The sequence below is a fragment of the Dasypus novemcinctus genome, chromosome 15 (assembly GCF_030445035.2).
Source record: "Dasypus novemcinctus isolate mDasNov1 chromosome 15, mDasNov1.1.hap2, whole genome shotgun sequence".
NCBI classification, from domain to species: domain Eukaryota; kingdom Metazoa; phylum Chordata; class Mammalia; order Cingulata; family Dasypodidae; genus Dasypus; species Dasypus novemcinctus.
In genome coordinates, this window is record NC_080687.1 from 93,935,099 (window position 1) to 93,953,665 (window position 18,567).

The 18,567-nt window shown below is 40.0% G+C and overlaps 1 long non-coding RNA gene and 1 pseudogene across 2 annotated transcripts in view; one reads left to right on the forward strand and one right to left on the reverse strand.

Annotated features, from left to right (window-relative positions):
• Window positions 1–18,567, reverse strand: part of LOC131273450 (uncharacterized) — a 93,175-nt gene that overhangs the window by 28,131 nt on the left and 46,477 nt on the right. The gene's annotated exons all lie outside the window — the stretch shown is intronic.
• Window positions 4,158–5,088, forward strand: LOC131273449 (ras-related protein Rab-18-like; annotated as a pseudogene).

Below are 18,567 nucleotides of genomic sequence, written 5' to 3' on the forward strand. Positions count from 1 at the left end.
TGTGGTAGGGGTGGGGACCATGGGCATTTTGACGACTTATGTAACTTATACTTGTGCCGTCAGGACCTGCTATCTCATGTATACCACTTCCATTTTATGATGGAGTGCTGCGGAGCATGCCCAACTTTATGGCTTAGTAGAATGGACAACACCAACTCATGACAGGTCTCATGGTAACCTGGTGGCCCATGGTTAAGCATTCAATCACTACTAAGGCCCAGCAGAAGGTCAGAAGATGTTTCTCATAAGGACAAGAGGATGGTAAGGCTTTGCTCCAAAATCCTATGGGTCTGCATTATGATTCTCATATAGGGGACTCCAAAGGCTCCACAGAGCATATCTACCAGCTACTGACATTCCCAGTACCACCACATCTGCTGGATCATATGGCCCAAGTTGCAGAACTGGTTGCATAGGAGCTTGGACCTGTCATAGAGCCTTCTCTAGTTCCTACTCCCCACTCAAAACTAGCAGGTTTTTTGGTCACTCAGTAAATGGGCCAGAGTAGCACACCCAAATGAGGACTATATTGTCTCCAAAATCCAAAGAGGCCAACTAGGCATTGTGCCTCTTTTATGATCATAGGGAGGAGCCAGATGCGGCAGTTTATCCTTCACCTCAGAAGAGCTATCTCAACATGCCACACATCACTGGACACCTAGACATATCACAGAGGTGTTGGATTTATCTCTCATCCTCTGACATTCAAAAGTCTTACCATTAAGTCTAGAATAGTTGCTACTTCTTGCTCATGAGGTCCAATCAACATGATATACTCAATGTAATGGACCGGTGTGATGTCATGTAGGAGGGAGGGATGATCAAAGTCCCTGAGGACAAGATTATGATGTAGGGCTAGAGAGCTGACATATCCCTGAGGTAGGACAGTGCAAGTATATTTCTGGCCTTACCAGCTGAAAGTAAACTGTATCTGATGGTCCTTACTAACAGCAATTGAGAAAAAGCATTTGCCAGATCAATAGGTACATCCCAGGTACCAGACATGTGTTAATATACTCAAGCAATGATACCATATCTGGAACAGAAGCTACAATTGGAGTCACCTACTGTTTAAATTTATGATAATCCACTGTCATCCTCCAAGATCTATCTGATTTCTGCATAAGCCAAATAGGATAGTTGAAAGGAGATGTAATAGGAATCACCTACCCTGTGTCCTTCAGATATTGGTGGCACTAACATCTGCAAGCTCTCCAGAAATACAGTACTGCTTCTGACTTACTATTTTGCTAGGTAGGGGTAGTTCTATAGCTTCCACTTAGACATTCCTGACAAAATATTCCTCACTCCACAAGTCAGCAAACCAATGTGGGGATTCTACCAGAGGCTGAGTATGTCTATTCCAATTAGACATTATTGAACATGGGGGAAAAAGTCACAAAATGGATCCTGGGACCCACTGAACCTACTGTAAGACAACCTGAGCTTAAATTCCATTGATCACCTCAACGCTATAAGCCCTTATTTGACTGTAGACCACCGTGACATTTGGGTCTCCAGGAATTAAAATCACGTCTGAGCCAGTGTCTAATAATCCCTGAAATGTATGATCATTTCCTTTTGCCCAATACATGGTTATCCAGGTAAAAGACTGTAGCTCTATTTGGGGAAGGCTGGGAGAAAGATTAACAGTGTACTTGACCTTGACACCTAGCCTTGTATTATAGGATGCCTAAGAGTTACCTCCTGAGAGCCTCCATGTTGTTCAAATGTGGCCTCCCTCTAAGCCAAACTAAGCATATAAATGCAATATTTCTATGCATTTGTATGTCCCAGCATGGGACAGGACTTCAAGGGATGAGCTTCCCTAGCACCAACTTGCAATGCAACTGGAAAAGAACTTGGCCAAAAGGGGGAAAAGGTAAAGACAAATGAGTTTATATGGCTGAGACTTCAAAGTAAGTTAGGAGATCATTGTAGAGGTCACACTTATGCATGTCCCAGTAGGATCTCATTGGCAGGCAAAGTAGATACTACACCAAAAGGTAGGACTCCTAAGGACTCTGGAGACATTCGGACACTACAGTCAGGACAGATAGCTCAGGAGTTTGGCACCCTGCCAGTAAGCATTACTTTGGAATTTATGCTCAACAACTTGACAGAGTTGGACTCAATTGTAGTTTCCCTACACATGGCTCTTCTCTCCTTCTATTTGAACCTATACTTAGTACTAGAGTTGGTAGGTGTATGTCCAAGAGACTTAAATCTTTGGGTTGCCCATGTTTCAGTTGGTCCTGGAATCACAACTGAGTTGTAACACCTACTCTCCAGTTCATTGGACTCACCCAGGACAACTAACAATGAGGAGATGATGGACAAACACCATACCAAGGAACTGAGAGAGTCTACAACTTCAAGTAAGACAGTCTCATCCATCAGCCACTTAGGATTAAAGCCCCCTCTTAGTTAGAGGTAGAGTGGGCATCACCATCCCAGAATCCTCAGGACTGGGGAATGAACTATGGATTAAAGCAGACTTACTGGTATTCTACTACAGGCATACTGTGATTCTACCAATGGAAGAAATTATATCACTGATGTGGAGGCTGTGGCCCCTGGAGGTTCTGAGGCAGGGAGAGGGAAAAACAGGTGTAATACAGGAACATTTTCAGGACTTGGGAATCATCATGAATGACATTGTAATGACAGATAAGGTCATTACACATCTTGCCATAACCTACAGAATTGTGTGGAAGAGAGTGTAAACTACAATGTAAACTATAATCCGTGTTTAGTGGCAATGCTCCAAAATGTATTCATCAATTGCAATGAATGTATCACATTAATGAAAGATGTTGTTAATGTGGGAAAATGTGGGAGGTGTAGGGAGTGGGTCATATGGAGTCCCCTATATTTTTTATGTAACATTTATGTAATCTAAGTATCTTTAAAATACATATATCCTATATATGCCCATTCCCACACATATTTCTTTTAGCCCTGTTTACATAAATTGGAAAACTCATGTAGTTCTTTAGGAGGATAGTACACCTTCTAATGGGTCATACTTTGTACCTCAATTTTGCAGCCTGTTGGGACTTCAGTCTAGTTATGGGTCTGGAAGAAAGGAGGGGTGGTGGCAGTGGGGATAAGAGAAGAAATAGAAGTGTCTTGCAAGCCAATTACTTCAGGGCATTCCATGGCAGTTTCATCTGGTAAAAAGAATTAATCTCTTCAAAGAGGAGAATATGGGATGTTTCCTCAGAGGAGGTGATTACAGGTTTACCAGGTACATTCTGGTTAACCTTTTCAGATGGAGGATGGATGGCTATTTCCTCAGGGCATGCTGGAGGTTGGATGGCTGTATCCTCAGGGAAGACCACTACAGGTTTATATGGCAAAGACTCAGCAGATTCTAGGTTTCAATGTTCCCACCTCAGTCATTATCAACCCATAAGCCCCACTACAATTTTTAGAATCTCATTCCTTGCTTTGACAGCAGACACTGGGCAAGGTTGGGAATTTAGTTTACATTGTAATTCAGTCACTTGTTCAATGAGACTTCAAGTCTTGTCTTCAGAAATCTCAAGTCTGTGGCTACACAAAATAAGATTTTCCTTCAGAGTACACATAGAAACTTTCTCATACTTCATGTGGTACTTGAGTTGCAAATTTGAAGCCTCAAGCTTATTCCTTTCTTTTATAACTGCACACGGCATATTTAAGAACAGCAGCCAACATCGTTATACCACAAAACTCCACAAAACTCTAAGGTGTGTCAAAAACACTCTCACCCAGAGCCTTGCCTCTTATAAACATTTGAGTAGGGTTATCCAGTAGTGATATTTTGCATATCTCTATTGCTAACTCACACCACGGACCAAGAGCGCATCTTGATTATTGGAAATAGTCATTAGTGCTTCTGAAGCTAATCAGAGTAGAGAATCAATTTCAAAACCACCAGAAGCAATTCAGATATCTTATCCTTAAGATTCTATTTCTTAATAACTGCTCCTGGTACCAAAGATCTATTGGCCATGGTTTTTTGTTGTTGTTTTTTTTAACCCTTTTTTTTAATTAAAGTTAATAGATCATGTAGAAAGTTACATTTTAAAAAAACATGAGGAGCTCTACCAGGGGCAGGGTTGAGAGCCAGGCCAGGGCTGCCAGCTGGGTTAGGAGCGGAGCCAGCCAGGATGGACTAGGATGTGCTGACCACCCTGAAGATCCTCATCATCGGCGAGAGTGGGGTGGGCAAGTCCAGCCTGCCCTTGAGGTTCACAGATGATACATTTGATCCAGAACTTGCAGCAACTATAGGCATTGACTTTAAAGTGAAAACAATTTCAGTGGATGGAAATAAGGCTAAACTTGCCATATGGGATACCGCTGGTCAAGAATGGTTCAGAACATTCACTCCCTGTTATTACAGAGGTGCACAGGGTGTTATATTAGTTTATGATGTTACAAGAAGAGATACCTTTGTTAAACTGGACAATTGGTTAAATGAATTGGAAACATACTGCACAAGAAATGACATAGTAAACATACTAGTTGGAAATAAAATGATAAGGAAAATCATGAAGCTGATAGAAATAAAGGCCTGAATTTTTTAAAAAATTTTATTCATTTTGTAAAAATATTACATTAAAAAAATATGAGGTCCCATTCAACCCCACCACCCCCACCCCACCACTCCTCCCCCCGTCAGCAACACTCACTCCCATCATCATGACACATCCATTGCATTTGGTAAGTACATCTCGGGGCATCTCTGCACCTCATGGTCAATGGTCCACATCATAGGCCATACTCTCCCACGTTCCATCCAGTGGGCCCTGGGAGGATTTACAATGTCCGGTGATTGTCCCTGAAGCACCATCCAGGGCAACTCCACGTCCCAAAAACCAAAGGCCTGAAATTTGCATGAAAGCATTCCATGTTATTCATAGAGGCAAGCGCAAAGACCTGTGATGGTGTCCAATGTGCCTTCGAGGAACTTGCTGAAAAGATCATTCAGACCCCTGGACTGTGGGAAAGTGAGAACCAGAATAAAGGAGTAAAACTGTCACACAGGGAAGAAGGCCAAGGGGAGGTGCCTGTGGTGGTTACTGTTCTGTGTTATAAACTCTGGGAAATTTCTTCTCTTGCATATTTGATCAGATAGTGACATCTTTCTGTATATAAACTCTTAACTGCTACTTTAGGGACCTTGCAGTTCGCACATATTTGTTTTGTATCATGGCAGTAAATATTTGTAAGAAATCCCACTCACCAGCTTTCCCAGGTAAAACGTTATGTAAGCATGCCCAATTTGCGGTCAACAGTTTTTTACATAACATAAAACAGGTGTTCCTTTATGAGTACATTTGATTTGATGAATTACATTTATCATGTAATTTTTAAAAATCTATCCATCTAGTATATGTTGATACAAGGTCTGCTTTTGGTCTCCTTTTTGCTTGTATCCTGTCAGTTACAGAATTACTTGGTATGTAGAACTCTTAGAAACACTGGGAGGTGTACAGGTACCATCAAACTGGTGAATTCTGTCAGGAAAGCATGATTCCACAGCTTTTCTAGGATGTGCATTGTCGGGTTCTTTTTCAGTACTAAGCAAAATTCTCATTACAGTATGCAGCCCAGGCCACTTATAATTAAATCTTTATTCTTTTGATAATGCTTCTAACTAGCATTGGTACATTAAAGCAGCCTGGTCTAACTTTTTAGTTTACCTCAGTGAGTAAACCTGGAGTTTTTATTTCTGTCGTATGTAGCTTGGGCGAGTGGCCTCTTGGATCAGCCTGGTTAGGCGGTGTTTGGCAGAATGGAAATAAGATTTCCCCCCATTTTGGTTTTAGAAGGACATGAATAGTGTGTTTATCATAACGCATGTAATATTTACCACTTTTCAAACTGCCACCTTTTTCTTCATAAATGTTGGTAGTATTTGTCCAAGTACCTCAACTGTAACTTGTTTAATGTTTATGAAGACCTGTATCTTATGACTTTGTAAATGGCTAGTTATTCAAAAACCTGTTTCTGTGTTTTGAGGAGTGGGAGAGAAACACTAAATGACATTTTTAAAAAAGATTTCTTTCTTTCTTTCTTTCTCTCCCCCCCCCATTGTCTGTTCTCTGTGTCTATTTGCTGTGTCTTCTTTGTCCACTTCTGTTGTTGTCAGCGGCACGGGAATCTGTGTTTCTTTTTGTTGCATCACCTCGTTGTGTCAGCTCTCCGTGTGTGTGGCACCATTCCTGGGCAGGCTGCACTTTCTTTCACACTGGGCAGCTCACCTTATGGGGCGCACTCCTTGTGTGTGGGGCTCCCCTATGTGGGGGACACCCCTGCATGGCCAGGCACTCCTTGCACGCATCAGCAGTGTACATGGGCCAGCTGCACACGGGCCAAGGAGGCCCAGGATTTGAACCGCGGACCTCCCATGTGATAGACAAATGCCCTAAACACTGGGCCAAGTCCGCCACCCTAAATGACATTTTGAGCAAGAAATATTGCTTCCAGATTCTGATATGTGTGGGAAAATACTGTTGGAATGAAAATCTTGATCATTTACTGTAATAAGTAACCAGTAATTTATCAGAACCAGTGGTACACTAATAAATCTTTTCCACAGTAAAAAACAAAACAAAAAACATGAGGTCCCCATATAACACACACCCTAACCCCCACCCCCATCATTTTTGTAAATTGTATTTTTTTGAAGATACATACACCACAAAAAAGTTTACATTATAAAATCATAAGAGGTTCCCATATACCCCCCACTTCCCCACCCCACTCCTCCTACACCAACAACCTCGCCCATCATTGTACCACACTCATCGCACTTGGCCAACACATTTTTTTAAAAAGATTTATTTATTTATTTAATTCCCCCCCTCCCCCGGTTGTCTGTTCTCTGTGTCTATTTGCTGCGTCTTGTTTTTTTGTCCGCTTCTGTTGTCGTCAGCAGCACGGGAAGTGTGGGCGGTGCCATTCCTGGGCAGGCTGCACTTTCTTTTGAGCTGGGTGACTCTCCTTACAGGGCGCACTCCTTGCACGTGGGGCTCCCCTATGCGGGGGACACCCCTGTGTGGCAGGGCACTCCTTGTGTGCATCAGCACTGCGCATGGGCCAGCTCCACATGGGTCAAGGAGGCCCAGGGTTTGAACCGTGGACCTCCCATGTGGTAGACAGATGCCCTAACCACTGGGCCAAGTCCGTTTCCCTGGCCGACACATTTTAGAGCACTACTGTACCATATGATTAATAATTTACCCTGTAGTTCACTCTCTCCCCCAGGACATTCAGTGGGTTATGGAAGGATATATAACATCCAGCATCTGACTCTGCAATATCATTTAGGACAACTCCAAGTCCCCAAAATGCCCCCTCATCTCTTCTTCCCTCTCCCTGCCCTCAGCAACTACTGTGGTCACTTTCTCCTCATCAATGATACAGTTTCTTCTATTACTAATCACAATAGTTTTATAGTAGAATATCAGTAAGTCCACTCTAATCCATATTTTATTCCTCCATTCTGTGGACCCTGGCATGGTGATGTCCACTCCACCTCTAGATCAAGAGGGGCTTAGATTCCACATGGCTGATGGATGCAACTCTCCTGCTTCCAGTTGTAGGCACTCTTGGTTCCCTGGTGTGGTGGTTGACCATCTTTACCTCCCCGTTAGCTGACCTGGGTAAGTCCAACAAACTGGAGAGGAGGGGTTGCAACTCTGCTGAGGCTCAGGGCCCAGGTGGTACATGGGCAGTCCAGAGATTCAAGTCCCCTGTGCATACACATACCATGGTTTTTTAAGAGAAACTACTTACAGGAGACGTTGTAAATGCTACGAGCTTTTAAAAACTGTGGGGGTGCACAAGTCCAACTTCCATATGGCAAGTTGCAAGCTGGGAACTTCAATGAAGGCTTTCAGTGTATTCCCCAGGAGAAGCTGGATGACTGAGGCAGAGATGGAAATCTCCTGACTGCTGAAATCATCACTTCTTCTTATAAAGCCTTCAAGGGATTGGATGAGAAGCCTCTCATTGTTGACAGTAATGTCCTCATTTCATTGTAGATTTAATTAGCCATAGATGAATCAATTCCTTGGTGATTTATGTCTATGAAATGTCTTCACAGTAACAAGCCAGTGCTTGCTTGACCAAACAACTAGGCACCATTACCTGGACAAGTTGACACATAAATGCATCCATCACAGAGGTATTAGGAAAATCATATGTGCATGTCATTGAAGTTAAGGTGGTACAAACCAAATATATTGTCAGGATGTTAAATTTGCACTGAATGGTAATCATAAGGAAAATACATGAAAAATATATATCCAGATAGAAATGAGAAGGCACTCAATATAGCACCCAAAAAATGAAATAAATATAACAGTAGGCATTGCTGGAAGCGAGGGACAAGATACACAAAGAGTAAAAAGCAAAATGAGAAAAGAAAGTCCTGCATTATCAGTGGTGACATTAATGGAACTCATTTTACAAAGTCTACATCACCCTCAAACAAAAGGCAGATAAAGATACCACAAGAAAAAAAATTCACACCAATATACCTTATAAATATAGATACAAAAAACCATTAAACAATAGTAGCATCCATAGGCGAAAGAAAGAAGACACTTATCTGACAATCTATACAAAATTACTCAACCTTGATTAAAGACCTAAATATAAAAAGCTAGAACCATAAAACCCCTAGAAGAAAATGTAGGGAAACATCTTCAAGACATGGTGGTAGGTGGTAGTTTCTTAAACCTTACACCCAAGGCATGAGCAATGAAAGTAAACATAGATGAATGGGACTTCCTGAAAATTAAACACGTTCATGCTTCTGAGGACATCATTAAGGAGGTGAAAAGGCAGCCTACTCAATGGGAGAAAATATTTGGAAATCACATATCCAAAAAGAGTTTGATTCATATGTTATATAAAGAAATCATACTACTTAATAATAAAAAAGACAAGCAACCCAGTCGAAAAATGGGCAAAAGATCTGAACAGACATTTTTATAAAGAGGAAATACAAATGACCAAAAAGCACATGATAAGATAACAAAATCAGTAACAATTAGGGAAATACAGATCAAAGTAGAATGAGATATCATGTAACATATCATAGAATGGCCATTATTTTAAAAACAGAAAACTACACGTGCAGGCGAGAATGTGGAGAGAAAGGAACACTGCTCCACTGTTGGTGGGAATGTAAAAAGGAGCAGCCTCTGTGGAGGACAGTTTGGTAGTTTCTCAGGAAGCTAAGTATAGAATTGCCATATGATCCACAAATACACTAAGAATATATTCAGAAGAAATGGAAGCAGGGACATTAAAAGATATTTGCACACTTGTATTCATAGTGGCATTATCCACAATTGCTAAAAGATGGAAATAACTCAGATTTTCAGCAACTGATGACTAGATAAAGAAAATGTGGTGTATACATACACACACACACACACAATGGAATACTTTGCCACTGTAAGAAGAAATGAAGTGAGGATGCATATGACAACATATATGAACCTTGAGGACATTCTGTTCAGTGAAATAAGCCAGGCACAAAGGATTAGAGATAGAATGAGGGTTGAGAGGGTGGAGCTAATGTTAAATGTATGCTAGAATTATTAATAAGGTTGATTGTAAATGTGTGGAAATGGGTAGAGTTGATGGTAACACATAATAAGTACAATGATCACTGCTGATGTATAAGTTGATGGTGGCTGAAAGGAGTAGCATGCAGTTTGAGATAATTTTATGAATCAAAAAAAAAAAGAAAGATTATGTTTCTGAACTAATCTATTCCTGTGGGTGTGATATCCTTTGATTGCATTAAATTCAGTTGAGGGTCTTTTGATTAGATTATCTGATCATTTCACTTTAGGGCTTTTGATTGGACTACATCAGTGAGACATGTCCAGCTGGGGTATCTGCCCTCTGGCTCGGTCTGATACAAATGGAGACAGAGAGACAGACACAGACACAAAAAAAGGAAACAAAAGGACAATTATTGTATGATCTCACTGATTTGAAAAAATTTGAGTAAGCATTCTTAGAACCAGAATCCAGAATATAAGTCACCAGGGGATAGTATATGGATAGGAGGTTAGGGCTTAAAATGTACAGGGTTCCTATTTGAAACGATGGAAATGTTTTCGTAACAGATGGGTGGTGATGCTATCACAACATTGTGAACCCAATTAACAGCACTGAAATATGTATCTGAGTATAATTAAAAGGGAAAATGTTAGATTCATTTTTTAAAACATCCATGGAACTACATTACACAAACAGTGAATCCTAAGTTAAACCATGGGCTTTCATTAACAGTACAATTACAAAAATGTGCTATCATCTATTGCAACAAATGTTCCACATCAATCGAGATGTTGGTGGTGGGGTGGTATATGAGAATGCTGTATTTTATGCATGGTTGTTCTGTAAACCCATCACTTCTCTAATAATGAAAAAAATTTCCAAAAATGCTGCTAAGGACCAATGGAAACCTATTCTAAAATGATAAATTAGTTGTGATTTTATTATCTTCTATCATATTTAGCAAAACTGTGTAGTGACTGTGCTGTTTAAAATTATTTTATTAATGCATGGTATTAATAACCAATATACCATTCACACTCACTAGAAGGCTAGTGTGGTGGTTTGCAACTGTATGTACCATAGAAAAACATGTTCTTAAAGTAAATCTGTTCCTGTAGGTGTGAAACCATTGTAAATAGAACCTTTTGATGGGGCTACTTCAGTTAAGGTGTGACCCACCTCAATCAGGATGGGTCTTAATCCTGCTACTGGAGTCCTTTATCATGAAAATGAAGGGGCAGGAGAGAAAGAGAAAACCACAAAGGGAGCAACCAGGAGCTGAAATCAATAAAACCAGAAGAGAAGGGAAGGCCCAGGGGACACCACCATGTACCTTGCCAAGTGACAGATGATTCCAGGATTACCAGTACACAGTTCCAGGATTCTGGTCTTTAGGAAGAAAGCATTACTTAATAATACCTTGATTTGGATTTTTTTGCCTCAAATCATGAACTAATAAATTCTCATCATTTAAGTCAAACCATTTCATGGTATTTGCTTCAGTAGTCTAGGAAACTAAAAGAGCTATTTTTAAAAAAAACACAGAAAATGACTAGTGATGGGAAGATTTGAAGAAATAAGAACATTCATTGTTTTCTGGTGGGAATGCAAAATGGTATAGTCACTGTGGAAGAGAGTTTGCTGTTCTTCAGAATGTTATGCATAGCATTAACATATGGCCCAGCAATCCCCCTTCTAGGTATATACCCAAAAGAATTGTAAGCCAGGACTCAGATATTTTCACACCAATATTCATAGTAGCATTATTCACAATTGTCAAAAGATGGAAGCAGCCCAAGTGTCAGAGAAAAAAGAAATGTATGATCTCCAGTTCATTGGACTCACCCAGGACAACTAACAAGGAGGTGAGGATGAACAACCACTGTGCCAGGGAGTCAAGAGCATCTATAACTGTGGACAGGAGAAAACCATCCATCAGCCATATGGGATTAAGGCCCCCTCTCAATTAGAGGTGGAGCAGGGATCACCATCCCAGAATCCTCAGGATTGGGGAATAAAATATGGACTACAGTGGACTTACTAGTCTTCTACTATAGACTTATTGGGATTCCAGCAATGGAAGAAATTATATCATTGATGTGGAGACAGTGGCCACTGGGGGTGCTGAAGTCAGGGAAAGGAAAAAGAGGTGTAATATGGGGACATTTTCAGGACTTGGAGTTGTCCCGAATGACATTACAAAGACGGATGCAGGACATTATATGTCCTGCCATAACCTACAGAATGGAGTGGGAGGGAGTGTAAACTACAGTGTAAACTATGATCCATGCTGTGTGGCAATGCTCCAAAATATGTTCATCAATTGCAATGAATGTACCACACTAATGAAAGAAGTCGGTAATGTTGGGAAAAGTTGGAAACGTGGGGAGTGTGGCATATGGGAAACCTTTATAATTTTTTTACGTAACATTTTATATAATCTAAGTATTTTTTTAAAAATAAATTTAAAAATATATTAAAAAAAGAAGAAGTCAGTGCATGAACTAAAGGAGGAATTATAAATTTTAAAAAGGAACCAAACAGAACTTTTGGGGATGAAAACTACAATGGAGATAGAAAATTAAGTGGAGGGGTTCAAGAGCAGATTTTAAAAAGCAGAAGAATCAGAAAACCATATGGTAGGATAACTGAAATTTTCAGTCTGAAAAGCAGAAAGAAAAAAGAATGAAAAAAGTGAGCAGCGCCTAAGTGACCTGTGGGACAACATGGAGCATATCAACATACACATTATGGGAGTCCCTGAAGGAGAAGAGAATGAGGAAGAAAGAATATTTGAAGAAGTAATGACCAAAAACTTCCCAAGATTGATGAAAGGCAAGAGAATACACATCTAAGAAGCTAATGAACTTCAGTGAGGGTAAACCGAAATATATCCACTTCAAGGCATATTGTAATCAAAATGTCAAATGCCAAAGATAAAGAGACATTTCTGAAAAGACCGAGAGAAGGGACTAATCATATAAAGGGATCATCAATAAGATTAAATGGGGAAATGGGTGTGGCTCAAGTGACAGGGCCTCTGCCTACCCTATAGGAGGACCTGAGTTCAATCTCTGGGGCCTCCTGGTGAAAAAGAAGAGAAAGTGTGCCTGCACTGAGAGCCAGTGCCCATGTAGTGAGCCGAGTGCCCATGTGGCAAGCCAGTGCCCACATGGTGAGCCATGCGCCTGCATGCTGAGCAGAGTGCCCACGTGGTGAGTCAAGAGCCCACGCAAGTGCCCATGTGGTGATCCAAGTGCCCATGTAAGTTCCCGTGTGGTGAGCCACGGCCCGCAAGCCAATGCCTGCCCGGCAAGCCGAGTGACCATGCAGCAAGCCAAGCGCCCTGCCTGCGTGGTGAACCAGTGCCTGCACAAGTGAGTTATGGAGCAAGATGATGATGCAACAAAAGAAAGACAAAGGGGAGAGTCAAGGTGAAGTGCAGCAGAGACCAGGAACTGAAATGGTGCAATTGACAGGGAACCTCTCTCCACATCAGAGGTCTCCAAGATTGAGTCCTGGTGAATTCTAAAGAAGAAAGATGAAAAGACAAAAAGAGAAACAGATACAGAAGATCACACAGTGAATGGATAGACAGCAAAAACAGCAGGCAGGGGAGGGGGAGAGGAAAAATAAATGTACATATATAAAAAAAGATTAAATGACAATTTCTCATCAGAAATCATGGTGGTGAGAAGGCAAAGGGAGGACATATTTAAAGGGATGAAACAGAGATAATGCCAGTCAAGAATTCTATCAGCAAACCTTTCCTTCAAAAATGAGGGAGAGTTTAAGACATTCCCAGATAAGCAAAAGCTGAGAGAGTTAATCACCACAAGACTTTCCCTATAAGAAATGCTAAAGGGAGTTCTTCAGGTTCAAAGCAATGATGGCTTGGAGCTGTATGAAAAATAAATATGCCCAGGAAAAATAAATATCTCCAGGAAAGGTAAACACATGGGTAAATATACTAGTATTAGTTTATTCTCAATATACAACTCTAATTTTTAGTTCTTAAAAGATTTAGAATACAACTGCATAAAAATTAAGTATATTTCTGTTTTGGGCATGCAAAACATAAAGAGGAAATATATGATAAGAAAAACAAAAAGAGAGGGGAGGGGAAGTATTGTGTATAACTGAAGTTAAATTGGTATCACTTCAAACTAAGTTTTTATGGATTTAGAATGCTAAATATAAACCCATGGTAACCAAAAAGTAAGTATTTAAAATATATACAGGCATGCAAATGAGAAGGGGATCAATCTGTTTCACTATAAAAGATCAACTTTATGCAAAAAGCTACATTGAGGAAATGAGCATCAAAAATGTAGGTGAGGGAAGCAGATATGGCTCAAGCAATTGGGCTCCCATCTACCATATAGGAGGTCCAGGATTCAATACTCAGGGCCTCCTAGTGAAGGCAAGCTAGCCCACGTGGAGAGCTGGCCCACGGGGAGTGCTGGCCCATGTGGAGTGCTGGCCCATGTGAAGAACTGATGCAGCAAGATGATGCAACAAAAAGAGATACAGAGGAGAGATGATGGGGGATGAAGTAGACCAGGGAGCTGAGGTAGTGCAAGAGAATGATCCCCTCTCTCCCACTCCTGAAGGTCCCAGGATTGGTTCCCAGAGCCACCTAATGAGAATATAAGCAGACACAGAAGAACACACAGTGAATGGACATGAGAGCAGACAATGGAGGGAGGGGGGAGAAATAAGTAAACAAAAATCTTAAAAAAAAAAATGAAGGTGTATAAGATACAAAGGAAACAATTGCTGATGTAAGTCCTGACTTCTCAATAATTATTCTGAATGCAAATGGGTTAAACTCTCTCTTAGTTTGCCAAAGGGCTGCCAATGCAAAGTATCGGAAATGAACTGGCTTTAATAAAGGGGACTTATTTGGGGTAAAAGCTTACAGTTTTGGGGCCATGAAATGTCCAAATCAAGGCACCATTAGAGGTGCTTTCTCACCAAAGTCAGCTGTCATGTGGTGAATCAAGACGGCCACTGCTATCTGCCAAGGTCTCTGCCTTCTGACCAGAATCTACAGTCATCTCCTGGAGCTCAGCTATTGGCAACTAGGCATTGGGCTTGTCTCTTTCCGGGCCTCCTCTAATAGACTTGGCTGCTCTGCTTTCTTCCTAAATTCAGCCGCGATCTATCAGACATAAGGTTCATCTCTCCCTGAGCCTCAGCTCTTTGAGCCTCTTGGGGGCTTCTCTCTTTGCAGCTAAAATGTAGACAAAATGGAAGTCCTTTCACATGGCAGGATCAAATATGGTGGCTTCCTTCTCCTCTGTCTGTTTTTATCAGACCCAGCAAGAGGGTGGAGACTCAACTTGAGTCATGATCCACTGACGTAGTCCAACTGACAGGGTCTCACACAGGAATGAATTAGTTCACAAATATAATCTTTACATTTTTGAGATTCATAAAATAATTTCAAATTGCCATACCTCCAATCAAACAACAAAGAGTGGCAGAATGGATGACAAAGTATGAGGCAACTATGTACTCTTTACAAGAGACTCATCTTAGATACAAAGAAGCAAAGAGTTGAAAGTGAAAGGGTACTATATATGAATAAAGTCAATCCATCAAGAAGATATAATTACAAACATATATGCACCTAATCACAGAACTGAAACTACATGAAGCAAACACTGACAAAACCAAAGAGAAAAATTTATAAAATAACAGCTGAATATTGCCATGAACCACTTTCAATAATGAGTAAACATCTAGACAGAAGATCAGTAAGGAAAGAGAGAACATGAACAATACTATTGTTGTGGTTTGAAGCTACATGTACCCCAGGAAAACATGTTCTTAAATTTAATCCATTCCTGTGGGTACGAACTCATTGTAAGTTGGACGTATTCATGAGGTTGCTTAAGTTAAGAAGGTGTGGTCCACCTCAGTCAGGGTGGATCTTACTTGTATTACTGGAGTCTTTTATAAGCAGAATGAAAGTAAGCCAGATAGAGAAAAAGCCACAGGAAGCAATAAGCTAGACATCAGTGGATTATGGAAAAGTAGGGAGAGACCTGGCAATGATGCTGTGTGCCTTGCCATGTGACAAATTAAGAACTAAGGATTGCTGACAGCCTGTCCCAGAATGCCACAGTCTTTGGAGAGGAAGCATTGCCTTGAGGATGCTAGATTGGACTTTCTTTTAGCCTCAAAACTATAAGCTAATAAATTACCATTGTTTAAGCTTCATAGTATTTTCTTCATACTTCATAGTATTTTCTTGAGCAGTCTAGGAATCTAAAACAATTATAAATAAACTAAACCTAATAAACATATACAGAATATTCCACCCAAAAAGAACAGCATATGCATTCTTCTTCAATGTACACAGACCCCTCTCCAGGTTAGACCATATACTATGCCACAAAACAAGTCTCAACACATTGAAAGAGATGGATTATACAATAAAACATATTCTCTGAATACAGTGGAATGAAGCTAGAAACCAAGAACAGAAGGAAAACTGGAAAATTCATTAACAGATGGGAATTAAACATGACACTTGTGATAGTTTGAAGCTAGGTGGAGCCCAGAAAATCATGTCATTATAGCTAACCCATTCCTATGTGTAGGTGGGACTTTTTTATTAAATTACCACAGTTAAGGGCCTTTAATTAGATGGCATGACTCAGGGTGGGTCTTAATCCTCTTACTGGAGTCCTTTATGTAAGTGGGAGAAACATGCAGAGATACAGGAGCTCAGTGAGAAATGCCCAGAAGCTGAGAAAGAAGGCCCTACGAGCCAGAAGCTGAAATCAATAGAACACAGAAACTGAGAGGAAGCCACTTGAGCCAGAAGCTGAAAGCAGAGAGATGAGTGGAAACCATCATACACCTGATTGCTCACAGCTGCAGCCTCAGGAAGAAGGCATCTTCTGACCATACCTTGATTTGGACATTTTCATGGCCTTGGAACTGTAAGTTTTTAAATTAATAAATCCCTATTGTAAAAGCCAGTCCATTTCTGTTGTATTGCCTTGGCAGTTCTTACCACACTAAAAACAACACTCTTAATCAATGGATGAAAGAAGAAATCAGAGGAAATTTGGAAATAATTTGAGATGAATGAAAATGAAAACACAATATGCCAAAAGTTATGGAATGTAGCAAATGCAGTGTTCAGCAGAAAATATATAGCTATAAACGCCAATATGTAAAAAAAAGAATGCTCTATTAAAAAAGAAAATAAGCTTAACTTTACATCTAGAGGAACTAGAAAAATAAAACACAAATCTAAAGTTACTAGAATGAAAGGAACAAGAAAGGTTAGAATTGAGACAAATAAAATAATAAAGAAAGAAACAAATTGAGAGAATTAATGAAACCAAACGTTGGTTCTTTGGAAAGATCAATAAAATACACAAACATTTAGCTACACAGACAGAAGTATAATTTAGTATGCGAATAATGAAATCCAAAATGAAAAGGGGCATTACAGATTAATTTCTTTTTTATTGCATTTCATTTTATTTTATTTTTTTATTCTTTTTTTAAAAAATATTACATTCAAAAAATATGAAGTCCCATTCAACCCCACCGCCCCCACCCCCCACTTCCCCCACAGCAACACTCTCTCCCATCATCATGACACATCCATTGCACCTGGTAAGTACATCTCTGGGCATCAGTACACCTCATAGTCAATGGTCCACATCATAGCCCACACTCTCCCACGTTCCATCCAGTGGGCCCTGGGGGGATCTACAATGTCCTGTAATTGTCCGTGAAGCAGCACCCAGGACAACTCCAAGTCCCGAAAACGCCTCCCCATCTCATCTCTTCCTCCCATTCCCCGCACCCAGCAGCCACCATGGCCACCCTTCCCACACCAATGCCACATTTTCTCTGTGGACCTCAGATTAATTTCTGATCTGGCAGAAATCAAAAGGATTATAAGAGGATACTATGAACAAATATATACCAACAAATCAGATAAATTTAGAGGAAATGGACAAATTCTTAGAAACATACAATTTGCCTAAACTGTTTCAAAAAAGAAACAGGTCTCAACAATATAACAAGGAAAGAGACTGAAACAGTAATAAAAAGGAAAACCTCCCAAAAAAGAAAAGTCCAAGACCAGATGGCTTCTCTGGTGAACTCTATCAAGCACTCAAAGAAGGATTAATTTCTTCTCAAACACTGCCAAATGTTAAAGAGGAGGGAACTCTTCCAAACTCATCCTATGAGGCTAATATTTGTCTGATACCAAAGTCAGATAAAGACATCACAAGAAAAGAAAACTATAGATGAAGTTCCCTTATAAATATAGATGCAAAAATACCCAATAAAATACCAGAAAATAGAAACCAACAGCATATTAAAAGGAATATGTACCATGATCAAGTGGGATTTATCCCAGGAATGCAAAGGTGGTTCAAAATAAGAAATTCAATCAATGTAATAAACCACATTTAAATGAAGGGGAAAATATCATATGAGCAATCTCATTTTACACAGAAAAGGCATTTGACAAAATCCTTGATAAAAACAATAAAAAAAAAAGGACTAGGAGGAATCTTCTCAACATGACAAAAGGCATTTATGACAAGTCCTCGACTAACATCATACTCAATGTTGAAATACTGGAAGCTTCCCTCTAAGATCAGGAACCAGACAAAGATGCTTACTGTTATAGTTATTCATCATAATATTAGAAATTCTAGTCAGAGCAATTAGGAAAGAAAAAGAAATAAACGGCATCCAAGTTCGAAAGGAAGAAGTAAAACTTTCCCCACAGAAAATCCTGAAAAATCCACAATAAAGCTCCTAGAGATAATAAATGAATCCAACAAAGGGGTGAGGAACAAATCAACATGCAAATACCATCAGTGCTTCTATACACTAGTAATAAATAATCTTAAGAGGGAATCAATGAAAGATTCTATTTACATACAATAGCATCTAAAAGAATCAAATATCTAAGAATGCATTTAACCAAGAATG